Here is a 14,376-nt window from a genome sequence, read left to right as displayed (position 1 = left end):
TCAGGAGGCCTACCTCTGTCCCAGAAATGCAACTCCAATTCCATCCTTCTCTGTATGCACGGCCTTAGCCTTGGCCAAAGCGTAGCCACACTCCGCAGATCCGTGCCACTTTGACTTGTTATGAAGTACACAGTCTTCTGAAGGGCCCGAATTCAGGAGGCCTACCTCTGCCCCAGAAATGCAACTGCAATTCCATCCTTCTCTGTATGCATGGCTTTAGCCTTGGCCAAAGCATAGCCACACTCTGCAGATCCGTGCCACGTTGACTTGTTATGAAGTACACAGTCTTCTGATGGGCCCGAATTCAGGAGGCCAACATCTGTCCCAGAAATGCCTTAAAATCTCATCTGTATTTAACCCTTGGGTACATCCATTCTGTACGGATGGGTATACCCAGATCAGGTACACCTATATAAGGTTAATGGGAAATGAAGTGGACGAGGAACGTGCTTTGTGAAGAACAGACATTATAAATACACAAAAAGTTCATATCAGTAAACTAGAAGGATATTTGTCATGCCGTAGTTTGAAATAGGCAGATAAAAGTTGATTTGATCAACACGCTTTCATATCCGGTTTTCAATCAGAGATTGACGATCATATTTGAAACTGGAGCACAATCATATCTCGGAGCCTTCGACACAGCAGCGTGTTCTCCATATGCGAATAATAGTTCGGGGAACTTCCCTGCGTGGCACCATTATTTATCCAAATCGACGAGCTGGATGCGTGAGGAGGGATAGAAAAATCAGATTAGTGGATGGTGTTTCATTTCTTTTCCATCTTTCTCTTGCTGTTCAGCCTCTGGGCAGCATTCGGAGAGTAGCGTTGGTGATGTGCATGATGTATGGCCTGATACATATTCTCTACATATATATTCATTGACCTGGGCTGGAAGGATATCCAACAGGTATGTGCACTCGCCTCTGAGCTGTCTTTCCTGGGTTTGCATCTCAGCCCAGCTTATCAACTGTCATCTAGTGTTTGGCACAAAGAGCAGAGCGAGGCTTCAATGTGTGTGCCATTCCTCAGATGGCCGTTGAACCTGGGAATCTTTTCTGCCAGCATTAGTTGGTTACCAGCATTAAGGTCCTATGGTGTCCTTCATGAAAAGTTGTTGAGCTATCGCCACGGCACCCTGAACAAATTAAATTCCTACCCTGACTACCATTGGAAAAGCAACGACAAACCACCCACTGGATTCCTCGCCATGAAGCTGCTTTTTCAGCACTGCGTCTCACTTAGGAGCACAGTACCAGAATTAGATTTAGATTAGATGTATTGATCAAATCTTCAAGACAGGTGCTTGAAAACATACCTCTTTTTTGGGTGCTATTGTTGGCCTTAGCAGCCCGTTTTTAATATCTTCTCCAGAATTTTTGGGATTAAGAGGAAAAGTAGGTAGGGAAACCTGTTTGATGTAATTCATCACTTTTTTAATTGGTTGACTGATTAACTATAACCCAGTAACTATAACTCTCAATACCAACCAATAAGTTTACTTTCAATTTTAAGCAAAGTCATGGAATCCATGAATGATTCTGCCATCAAGTCTATCCTGTTTTCAAACATCCTGATCTTTTACCATCAGTTTGGATTCCATCCAAGTCACTCAACTCTGGCAGGCTGCTGCTTCTCCTCTAGCAATGGATGGAGGTGCTAAATCTCGAATAGGTCCGTCTTCCGGGACATATCTCGGGAATTTAACAGTGCATGATTTCCTGCTGTGCTTGATAGGTTCGCTGCCTGTGGGATAGGAAACTGTCTTCAATCCTTGTTCTCCGATTTCCTCCACACTCACAGTCAACACCTTGCTACTCTTTCCTTTCTTCTCTCTCATGGGACATGGAAAACAGGCAGTGCCACCCTCATGAAAGACTGCAGGTGGTCTTGTACTCTGCACAGCAGAGATCCACAGGGGTTCGGCACCTGTTCAAACAGATTGTTTTCTCCAAAAGAGTAGACTGGCACCAAAGTAGCCCAAACCTTGTGTGCCAGCTTGATGAAATACTTACGGTGCAGAACCTGCAAAGTGTGCCTCCCGGGCTGTGCATCCAGACTTTCTGGGGCTCCGCCAATCGCCAGCATTGCCACGTTTCCACCGCCCGGCCGGCTCATGACCCACATGGCACTCTGTTTTGTCAGAAGAAACCAATCCGACACACATCAGGTTGTCACCGAAGAAAGGTACATGGGACCACAGAGGAAGCATGAGGAGATGAGGCCGTAGACTGAGGAAGACTATGGAGAAGCCGGTTGCCTCTGTGAAAAAATTAGAAAAGCCCCTGGCAACGAGAACACTGTGAGGGTGGAAACAGAAGAGGTAGTTCTGGTTTGGAGGCAAGTCCACAGTCTTTACAAGATGGACAGGGAAATAGTCTATGAAGAGATTCCAAATTCTCCAGCGCCACGTAAACTCGACATGACGCCCCCCTCTTCGTGGGGTGGCCCAGTCCAGAAACAGCTAGCAGGCATACAGCACTGGAATTCACCAGTACCGTGACAGTAACAGAACAACAAATATTGCTGCACAAATCTGGGTTGTTTGTAGCTTCTGTTCTGCACAAATCACTTCTCACAAAGTTGTTGCAAACCTACAGGCACGACCTTCGGCTCCACACCTGTTCTCCATTAGCCACGAGTTTGGGTTTGGCTGTTCCCTGCCGTTCAATGGAATCCTCTCCCTTCTTCTCTATCCCAGAATTTCCATAGGCAGTGTCTTGAGCCCCGTCTTGTTTATCATCTACGTAAATAACATCTCCAATGCTCTGGAAGCCTTGTCTTCATCAATATTTGCTTCCCTGGAATTGCACAAGGTGCTGGTTTGACAAATGGAAAACGTCCTTCAATCCTGGAAAATCTCACTCTCACCATATCATTCCGGAAAGATCCTCAAACGAAACCACCTCCTGTATATATTCCCATGTACAAGCACTGAATGAGCGCATTTTATTGAATACCTAGGCCTCAACCATAATCCATGACCTCTCCTGGGCAGACGACATAGCAAACAGTTCTCCAAAGCTGGCGTCAATATGGACATCCTCATTCGTTCCAAGTGCTTCCTTAGAAAATAATAACTACACACAGCATATCTATGGAGAAAGACCTTCCTTTCTCCATAGATCAATGAAGTACGGCTCTTCTCTAAAGGCTGGCACTCCAGCATCGCATTTATCTTTCCTGCAAGTAGAGTCTAAAGCCCTCAACATTATTGCAATCTCATGCGATGAGGCCAAAGCACATGGCCTCTCACAAGTCGGTGGTCTCTGTTTTCTACTGTCTATTTTTAACTCAATTGGACTATGTCCTGCTGAGTTTTTGTCGACACCCAGTGTCCGTCGTCCGTCATCCGTCTGTCGTCTGTCTGTCTGTCTGTCTGTCGTCTGTAAACAATTCGACGTCTATGCTCTAAAAGTCATAAATATTGATTAAATTTGATGAAACTTGTTATGCAGCATCTTTAAGACATAAACTAATTTGGGATTGCATTTGGGCGTTGCACGCCCAAAAATGAGCGCGGCAAGGCGGCCACATTGAAAAATAAATTTTTGTCATATATTTTTAGCACATATAAACTATATAGTTTGTGGTTCTATTATGCATATTCTAACCATATTGATATAGACCAGTTGAGTTCAGGTTCCCTGGAACCTCTCTAGTTCGATATTGCTCCCTGTGCTCTCTCATTCCTCTGACCCTCCCTATTTACTCCAGGAGACACAAGTTCTTCCAGTAACTTCCTCCTGGTTGGGCTTCCAAACTCCATGGTGATTGCCCATCTCAACTCTTTTATTCCTCAGTTCTTTTCTATGGAAGCAACTTTTACAGTCTGTTCTTTGTCACTCTTCCCTCCAGGGCTTGAAGTAAGCTCTTGTCATCCCCAATTCTGACCCATGATGTTTATTACCCCCATTAACCCTTCCTAACTCAACCATCTCACTTGCTCTTTTCAACCACCTTATTTGCCCCCCAACCCTATGCCATCTTCCTCCCTCTCCTCTTTTCTTGTTGGTTCATCCCCTTTATGTTTGTCCCATTGTCGGTTCCAACTTTCTATTCCATTAACCTTCCTCCTGAAACTTTTTTTTGTGTGCACCCCCTGGCAAAATACCCATCCATGTGCACTCGGATCCTAAATGCCCTTTACCAGAGGAACAGAATGACACAAATCTGCAATAGACGACAAGGCCCAGAAAAGTAATGCTTATGATTTGAGAACAAGCTGACAAAGAAAGCTTTTTAAAGAGACTCCATATTGTTGTGGAGTATATTTTCACCAACATCCCGAAATTGCTTTTTTATTAGCTCATACATCGGAAACCTTTCCTGCATTCGATTAAGAAAGTTTGAAAATTAATTCCCATTATTGCATGAGTGATAGACTATTTGATGTATTCTGTTTGGATACCAATAATAACAGCCAGAGTTTCAAACTTATTTTATTTGATACATTCTGTCCTTTCGCAAACTATATAGGTATGTAATTATTACATACCTATATAGTTTGCGAAAGGACAGAATGTATCAAATAAAATAAGTTTGAAACTCTGGCTGTGCACAGGCTGCGTAAAGCACATCCCGCTGAACATCACAGGCCCTTACAGAGTTGGCCATATTGCTGTGTTATGGGCACCAGAACATTATGAAATGCTCACCCTGTACCGGTGGGTCAGCTTGCTCGCGAAAGATCACCACCCACGAATGTGTTTCTGGGTACTCGGCTATCGTCGGTGCTTCTACTCGTGAGTGAGAGCTCCCACGCTCCCTTGCCTCCTTATATGGCTTTATTTCAAGGATAAATCCCTTCACTGTTATGGCACCTGGAACCATGCGGCACACTGGCTATTGTACTGCATGTATTCTGTCTGACCGACACCATCCTGTCCGTGGTGCACACACACATATATCTCGAGAGGTAGCCAGAAAAATGACAATTGAAAGAAGCATATAGACTTCCTGCTGCAGTATATGCCGCTCACTCCAGAACCTTATGGGGTAGGTCACACTGCATTGTTGTTAGGCAAGAGAACATTGTTACATTATCGACATGTTAACAAGCTGACAAACACGTAACACCATTGCTATAGATTGCAGAAAACACTTGCTCTTTAAAAATAATATGAGCTTTAATGGAAGATGGCGTTGTGTGCGCCTGCGCGGCAGACTTGAGGGCCCAAATGTAAGTAAATGATATTGGACACCCTCGGCAGTGGCATGAAGATGCCTTCAAATGTGGAATAAATGAAAGCATATTCATGGATGTTACTAATCTCATGAAGGCAAGTCATGTTTGTGTACAATGTTGTCCATCTGAAGAGTATTTTACCGGAGAGAGTCTTTTTACAGAACGGTACATTAGTCAGGTCAGTCTTTTGGGACTGCCACTGGTAACATGTAACCCAGGGCTACCTGCCACATGGTCGGGTTGTCGACGACTAAACCGACATACCTCACTGGCTTTGCTGGTGGGGAGGGTGACTGTAACATCCTACCAGGACCAAAAGCAACACCTGGCTAAGGGCGAATGAGCCCCCAAAGTGAGCAAACGACCATCCAGTAGGAGGTGGTGTCTCCTAAAAAAACACCCATCCGGTTTGGACTGGTTCAAGTCATACCAAAGACTTTAAAATGGTACGTGCTGCTTCCTTGCTTGAAAAGGATGGAGCACGGACAATCCCTATCGGATGGCATCCATAGGGAGGAGGAAATTCCTCTTCAGGAAATGCCCCACTGAGTAAGGTGAGAAAAGCAGCGCCATTGTTATGACGTCACTGTACCCAGAGCATCCAGGGAAGTGACGGCACTTTCCCCAAGCTTAGAGTGTGTGTGTGTGTGTGTGTGCGTGTGTGTGTGTGTGTGTGTGCGTGCGTGTGTGTGTGTGTGCGTGTGTGTGTGTGTATGTGTGTGTGTGCGTGTGTGTGTATGTGTGTGTGCATGTGTATGTGTGTGTGTATGTGTGTGTGTGTGTGTGTGCGTGTGTGCGCACGTGTGTGTATGTGTGTGTGCGTGTGCATGTGTGTGTGTATGTGTGTGTGTGCGTGTTTGTGCACGTGCATATGTGCATGTGTATGTCTGTGTGTCTGTGTGTGTGTGTGTGTGTGTGTGTGCGTGTGTGTATGTGTGTGTGCGTGTGTATGTGTGGGTGTATGTGTGTGTGTGTGTATGTGTGTGTATGTGTGTGTGCGTGCGCATGTGTGTGTGTGTGTGTGCGTGTGTGTGTCTATGTGTGTGTGTGTGTGTGTGTGTGTGTGTGTGTGTGTTTGTGTGTGTGTGAGCTCCATTACGAGCCTTAGCCCTCGTATAAAAAAAGAGTTTAGTTATTTAATTCCGGGTTATCAATTACAGCGCAAGCGAACATAACCCGGGGTTAAGCAATTGGATCAATTTGTCTGTCCTTTTGTCTACAAACGTCAGTTTATGATCAAGGATCAATTTAATTTAAATTGAGTGTTATATTTTTGAACACGAATCGGAACATGCATCGGAAAACAAACTTGAAAATCATTCCAAACAGGAAACTTACTGTTTTTAAGGATGTCACAAAGAACACAAACAACATGCACAAATAACTAATGTGACGTGTTAAACAAGGTGATGTAAAAGATGCTGCAGCAATAGCGGTAAACTTCCGATATTCTTCTTTTTTCGACCTTTACAATTTTTTTTATATTTCAATTGATATGTACAGTGCGTATCAAAAAAAAGGTAATCCGAATTCAAGGGGTTAATATGCAAAGGTTATTTAGTTTGACAATTTACATGTGGTTTACCAATATTATGTGGCGATCCTCAGCTTTCCATTGATGCCTTTCATGAATCATTGCTGCTACACATGACCGAGTACATGTTCATTGAAAATGACAAGTTCAAATCACATTTTTACAAGTTTGGCTAATCGGTGCAAGACAGTTTTAAATGGACGCATTACTTGTCGACTGCCAAGTTGATTATGTAAAATTGTTAAGCTGGTCTGGTAATCGTCGGTTGTGTCATCCTTTGTTTAAGATGGGTATTTAAGATGGGCCCACAGTGTATGGGTTTAGAGACAGTCTGAGTCATTGAAAAGATGGTTCAACTTATGACTGAACAGCGGACCTTCGTGGTTACAACCTTTCACCAAACTGGAAGTTTGCAGCGAACTCGTGATGCGTTCAGGGAACGTTTCCCAGAATGGGAGCCTCCAGCAGCCAAAACCATCTGGGCGAATGTTAGAAAATACCAAGAGCATGCCACTAGCCTCAACCGCAACAAGGGGAATTCTGGTAGGAGACGCACTGGCGATCGGAAATGAACATTGCAGCAGTAAGGCAGCAAGTTTCGGAGCATCCTCGGGATGCCAGTGCAAGACGGAATGGGACGGGATTGCCTTCGGCAACATTCAACTGAATCACAAGACTGGACCTCCACCAACATCCATATCGGATTCAAATCCGGCATCAACTTACGCCAGGGGATTTTGCCAGGAGGCTGGTGCTTGCCAGATGGTTGATAGCACGTTGTGAAGCAGATGTCAATTTCCTGCGGTATCTCGTTATTGGTGACGAAGCTGCTTTCGCCATGGACGGCAAGGTCAATACCCATAATGTTCTTGAATATGCACCGACAGGTCAACCCCCAGAATTTAATTTTGGCACCAACATGAATCGACAAAAGTGGACTGTTTGGTTGGGACTTTATGGAAGTGGTCAGGTGATCGGACCATTTTTCTTTCAAAGGAATGTCAATGGTAACAGGTATCTGCAGATGATCAATGATGAAGTTTTACTGCAGCTGGAGGAGAACTTTGAGTGACAGGTTCATGGTGTCTTCAGATATCTCTTGTGGGCCCAAAACGGCGCCCCAGCACATCGTCTTATTGCAGTCCGAGATCGACTGAGGGAACTCTTTGGAGACCGAGTCATTGCCCTCAACCATGCAGTAGAATGGCCGCCAAGATCACCTGACCTCACACCATGTGATTGTTTCCTTTGGGGACATTTAAAGAACAAGGTGTTCGTAACTCCTCCCCGTGATCATGATGAATTGCAGGGCCGTATTCGACATGAAGTGGATGCTTTGCGCAATGACCCGGCTATGGTGAGACGAGCAGTTCAGGGCATGCTCCGCCGCTGTGAGCTTTGTGATGAAAGGGGAGGTGGACATGTTGAAGGTGTGGGTGCATAAAGGCGAATCATTCCTGAGAAAAGTTCACATCTGACGTTCATTTTGCACCAATTATCCTGACTTGCATCGATTAGCCAAACTTGTAGAAATGCGGATTACCTTTTTACCTCCTTGCGGATTACCCCTTGAATTCGGATTACCTTTTTTTTAATACGCATTGTTTACCTGAACACTGTAAGCCACAAATCGCCTTTTGACAATTTCAAAACCCTTCCGTTTAGCATTCCGTGGACAAAATATTATGCCATTTTACGTCATTCGACCAATCAAATTTTCCACTCGGACACCCCGCCCGTGTCCTTGCTTTCAGCATTTGTTTTGGTTCTTAAATTCTTCTTAAATTGTCGAAGGAGCTTGAATTGCTTATTTGCTTGAAGCTGCCTCACGTCCAAGTTGCCATCGAGCTCTAAAAGACGAGTTCTTTGGAAAGCTCTTTGGACGTCGACATTCTACGGAGCTGGTAGATATGTGACAAATCGGTATCACCGTGCGGGAACCCTCGTCATGGAATAAACGCAATGATTTTGTTGGAACCCATCTGTGGATCGGTCCCATCGGCCGATGGGTCTGACCCGTTTGGTGACCCATCTGTGGATGCACGAGAAATGACAATGCAGACCCATCGGCCGATGGGTCTGCGCCATCTGCGGATGTGTTGTTCACCTTGAAGGAATGTGTTGACAGAATGGTGCTCTTCAATCAGGTACACAGTCATTGGAATTACATGTGGTAGGAATTTAACAGAGATGATTTTTTAATGTTTTATTATCTATTTCTACCTATCTATTTATACATTTTGTCAATACATTTTGTAATTAACAGATACATGGCAGTTTTAGTAAAGCTTTACATAACATACTCAACATTCATACAAAACATTAGGTGTTCTTCTGATAATGGCGGAGGGGAATGGTGGCAGGGTAGAGAGTGGCAGGTGCTGATGATTAGGGTTAGGGTTAGGGTTGTTAGGGTTAGGGTTAGGGTTGTTAGGATTAGGGTTGTTAGGGTTAGGGTTAGGGTTAGGGTTAGTTGTTAGGGTTAGGGTTAGGGTTAGGGTTGTTAGGGTTAGGGTTAGGTTAGGGTTAGGGTTAGGGTTAGGGTTAGGTTAACTCATCCACCATTGATGCATATTCCTTCAAGGTGAACAACACATCCGCAGATGGCGCAGACCCATCGGCCGATGGGTCTGCATTGTCATTTCTCGTGCATCCACAGATGGGTCGCCAAACGGGTCAGACCCATCGGCCGATGGGACCGATCCACAGATGGGTTCCAACAATTTTACTACTAGTCAGGTTCACTATGTTAACAAATAAAATTTCGTTCAAAAATTTGGGAGATTAGCAAACATGTACATTTTTGGAATCATCAGAGCATGGAGAATCCGAAAATCAATGTTGGCATTTGCACAGACACCTGCATGGCCGCCATTTTGGATTTTCAAAATGGCCGCCATAAAATATATATTTTGCGCTATCTCGGCTTCTAGTCAACCTCAAAACTTAATTAAATATGCTAATCCTATGTTTTCTGGGTCAAGGAATCCAATAGAGGCCTCAAATGGTGCTCAGGATGATAGAAAACCAACAAACAAAGGTAATTGAAAACCATTGTCTTTATATTTATGACTTAACTGTATTATCGCCCACCCCACCGCTCGTCCCATCGCTCGTCCCACCGCTCGTCCCATCGCTCGTCCCATCGCTCGTCCCATCGCTCGTCCCATCACCTGGCCCATCGCACGTCCCATCGCCCGCCCCATCGCCCGTCCCACCGCTTGCCCCACCGCTCGCCCCATCGCCCGCCCCACCTCTGCACGCACCGCTGCATGTACCGAGCTCGACTCTCCGCTCTAACTCCTCTATCCTGAGGCCTATTCGCTACACTCGGCAAGAACTTTTGTCTTTAAACAACACCACTCGATTGACTCCTGGACTTGTGTCAGGCCTCAGAGAACTTGAAATCGGCGTTGGTCTCCCGAGAAAACGCACAAAGCGAGGCGGGAGGAGAAAGCAGAGAAAAATACCGATTGTGATTTCTCTTCGCGAGCAGCGACGGCCCGGCCCACATTTTAATAATTCCTGCGAAAAAGTGTCCCCTGTCAACTTCAATAACCTCATCTATCCCTGTAGAACATACACAGCACCAAAACAACACCGTTCTGACCTGTATCTCGCCTTATTCAACGCTCAGTCTGTAAGTAGTCCTGACAAGCGAACCGAAATTACCTCTTTTATTCAAGATAACGATATCGACGTGTTTTTTCTGACCGAAACTTGGCTCCGACCCAGTGGCGATGAAGCGAGATGTGCTGATCTCACCCCACTTGGATACACCCTGCAGTCATTTCCTCTAGGGGTGGGGGCATGGCTGTTATTTACAGAGACAACTTCTCTCCCTTTGTCTCCTTCACCACGACCTTTTCGTTCGACCATTCATCCTACGAGCTAGCCCACGTCTCCTTCACTCTGTCAGAAAACACTCTTCATTTCTTCTGCCTCTACCGACCTCCACCTAACCGGAAAAACAAGCTTACTGACTCTATGTTCGTGACTCAGCTTCCTAATCTGCTCGACCACTGCAATACTCTTCCTGGTTTCGTCTTGATTCTTGGAGATTTCAACGTCCACTACGACCAACCACAACATCCTCTCACTTCAAAGATCATTGACCTCCTTTCTACTTTTAGTCTGTCTCAGTCTGTCTCCCAACCTACACACGTTAAAGGACACATCCTGGATTGGTTAGTGCACAGATGCAATGATCAGTTGGTGCAGTCCACGTCAGTGACCTGTGCTATCACCTCGGACCACTTCAGTGTCACCAGCCACCTGAGTATTGCTGTTCCTCGTCTTCAGCCCACCTTCATCACTGCCCGCAACATTCGTGCCATCGACCGTTCCGCCTTTAAAGAGGACCTTCACATCCGTCTCTCTGGCCGTTCCTATGTCACTGCAGAAGACCTCGACTGTTGCCTCCGCGCAGCGTTGGACTGTCATGCTCCAGCGACACGGCACACCGTTCCTAGACGCAGGAGTACTCCGTGGTTCAGCGCAGTCAGCGACGAAGTCAGGGCTGCCAAAAAGGAACGACGATGTGCCGCGAGACAGTGGCTGAAGACTAGCCTCACAGTCCATAAACAGTTGTATAACATAGCTAAAAGACTCGTCATAAAAATCATTCTGAAAGCAAAAACGTCATATATTTCTGATCGGATTACTAGGAGCTCCTCCTGCAAGCAACTGTTCAGCATTACCAACCGCCTGTTTGCCACCAAAAATAAATCAGTTCTTCCCACTGTATTTCCTCAAAACGAACTACCCCAACGCTTCCTGCATTTCTTTCACAATAAAATTCAGTCAATAAGAAACAATCTTGACAAGCAGTCACTCCTTTCCTTCGATGATGCTGAACACTGCTTTCACGGACGACCTCTTAGTTCGTTTACTCCTGTTACTGAGGAAATTGTCAAATGTACAATCCTCAAGTCAAACACAAAAACATGTGATCTTGACCCCCTTCCCACCGATTTGTTTATTGAGTGTTTGGACACCCTCCTCCCATTTATTACTGCAGTTATCAATGATTCTCTGACTATGGGTTCATTTCCGCTTCTCTTTAAGCAAGCTCTTGTTAAACCACTTCTTAAAAAGCCCACCCTTGACCTTAACGACATGAAAAATTACCGTCCTATCTCCAACCTGTCTTTCCTGTCAAAGATCACAGAAAGAATTGTGCTATCACAGATGAATGACCATCTAGTTTCAAATAATCTTTTCAATTCTCGCCAGTCAGCATATAGACCAGGCCATAGCACCGAGACCGCTCTCCTAAGAATAACCAATGATCTTCTGACCTCTCTTGACTGTGGTAAGGTTTCCGTTCTTGCTCTTTTGGACTTGTCTGCCGCCTTTGACACGATTGACCATAGTGTCTTAATTCGTCGTCTTGAAATCACATTTGGTATGACTGGTACTCCCCTTTCTTGGCTGATGTCCTATCTTACTGATAGAGTGCAAACAGTTGTTGTCAATGGCCAGAAATCAGCCCGTTCTCCGCTTTCCTTTGGCGTTCCCCAGGGCTCAGTCCTGTGACCTATCCTCTTTCTTTTGTACACCCAGCCTCTATTTGATCTTGTTGCCAGACATTCAGTTGATCACCACGCCTTTGCGGACGACAATCAGCTGTACAAAGGAAGCACGATTCAACAAATCGTGCCCACTGTTGAAGTGTTAGAAGGCTGTATTGCCGACGTGAAGGCGTGGATGACCCAAAACAAACTTCAGCTGAACGATGCTAAAACAGAGTCTATGATTGTAAGATCGCACAGATGTCCTCTACAATGTTCACTTCCTACCACTATTCATGTTGGTGAAACCGATGTAAACTTTGTTTCGTCGGCCAAGAACCTTGGTGTGGTTTTCGACTGTAACATGACATTTTCCAAGCAAGTACTTCAAACTTGCAAATCAGCATACTTTCAGCTGCGAAAGATCGCATCTATTCGCCACTTTCTTACTCCTCAAGCTGCTCTAACTCTGGTCTGTGCCCTTGTCCTCTCAAGGCTAGACTATTGTAATTCTTTGTATGCTGGCTGCCCTCAGTTTCTCTTGGATAAGTTACAAAAGGTTCAAAACTCTGCCGCTCGTCTTGTCTGCAAGGCGAAGAAGTCTGACCATGTTACTCTGCTTCTTGAATCTTTACACTGGCTGCCTATCTCTGCTCGTGTGCAACACAAAATTTGCACACTATGTTATAAATCATTGTGTGGAACGGGACCTCACTATCTGTCCGATTTGCTCACTCTCTATGAACCTCGGCGACGGCTTCGTTCAAGCGACGACTCTATGACCTGAGAGCCGCCGCGCACCAGCACCAAGTCGTTTGGCGAGAAATCCTTTTTCCTTTGCTGCACCTCTGCTCTGGAATGACTTGCCTTCCTCTGTTCGACATGTTGACTCTCTTCCTGCCTTTAAAACCTCCCTCAAAACCTATCTGTTTCACAAGTCTTTCAAAGTCTAAGTCCTGTTTTCCCTTTGGTTTGAGGTGGGACAGAGATCGAGAGTATGTCTGTGTACATGTGCGGGGGAGGGAGGGGAGGAGGGGGGGAGTACACATCTGTGGGTTTTGAATGGGGAGGGAGAGGAATAGGGCAAGAGTGAAGGTGTGTCTGTGTGTGTGTATGTTTGTGTATGTGTGTGCGGTGTGTGTGCGTTCGCATGATAATGTAAAGCGCCATGAGGGTCGTTTACTCTGCTTGATGGGGCTATATAAGACTCCTTTATTATTATTATTATTATTACCTTCGCAAAAGCGGAAGGTTATGTTTTGATCGCTGTGTATTTATTTGTATGTCTGTGTGTGTGTGTGTGTGTATGTTATTCGCATAACTCAAAAAGTATTCAACCGAATTGCATGAAATTTGGTGGGATGATTGGTTATTATACGGGACACATTTGATTAGATTTTGGGAGCAATCGGGTCAAAGGTCAAGGTCAAGGTCACGAAAAGGTCAAAATCGTATTTTTACCATAGCGCGGTCAATTTTTATCCAATTGGCATGCAACTAATGCCAAAATGTTCAGAATTCAATGCCCGATCTTGTGATATACGACATGACCCAGTGAAGACATTACCCTTGTTAGCGGTTGGGGGTCAAAGGTCAGGGGGGTCACGACCTTGCAAAATGTGCGTTTTTTGTCATAACTCGGTCAATTCTTATCCGATTTGCATGAAATCAGCACCAAACTGTTCACTGTTCTGTTCCCTACACTCCCATGCCAAGTACAGAACAGTAGCTGCGGCGAAGGTATGCGCTCTACCGAGTGCCCGTTCTAGTTATTATTATTACATGATACATGATATTGCAAGTCCTTTGAAGTTATAGGTATGGGTTTATATTGCAAGAAAGCAGCCTTGTTAGTATCAGATTGAACTATAAGTCCTGTACACAGGATATACTAGGTCTACACCGTTCAGGAATATGCGTTTACAGATTCATCACCGTCCTGAGTGTCATTTTCATGCAGGTGTCTACGCAAATGCCAACGTTAATTTTTGGATTCCTCATGCTCTGAATATTCCAAAAATGTATAGTTTTGCTAATCTGCAAAAATTTTGAACGAAAAAACATAGTGAACCTGATTATACTATTCAGGAGTAATTTTAACAGAGATACATTATGGACACAATTGTTGGAAGTGGATGACA

The 14,376-nt window shown here is 44.9% G+C and overlaps 1 pseudogene; it reads right to left on the bottom strand.

Annotated features, from left to right (window-relative positions):
- Positions 1–1,836: 1,836 nt before the first annotated feature.
- LOC137413374 (2-acylglycerol O-acyltransferase 2-A pseudogene) lies at positions 1,837–4,833 on the bottom strand (annotated as a pseudogene).
- Between the last annotated feature and the right edge of the window lie 9,543 nt (positions 4,834–14,376).

The sequence above is a fragment of the Myxine glutinosa genome, chromosome 1 (genome assembly GCF_964187855.1).
Source record: "Myxine glutinosa chromosome 1, kmMyxGlut1.1, whole genome shotgun sequence".
Classification (NCBI taxonomy): domain Eukaryota; kingdom Metazoa; phylum Chordata; class Myxini; order Myxiniformes; family Myxinidae; genus Myxine; species Myxine glutinosa.
This window is presented reverse-complemented; position numbering and strand designations above follow the sequence as displayed.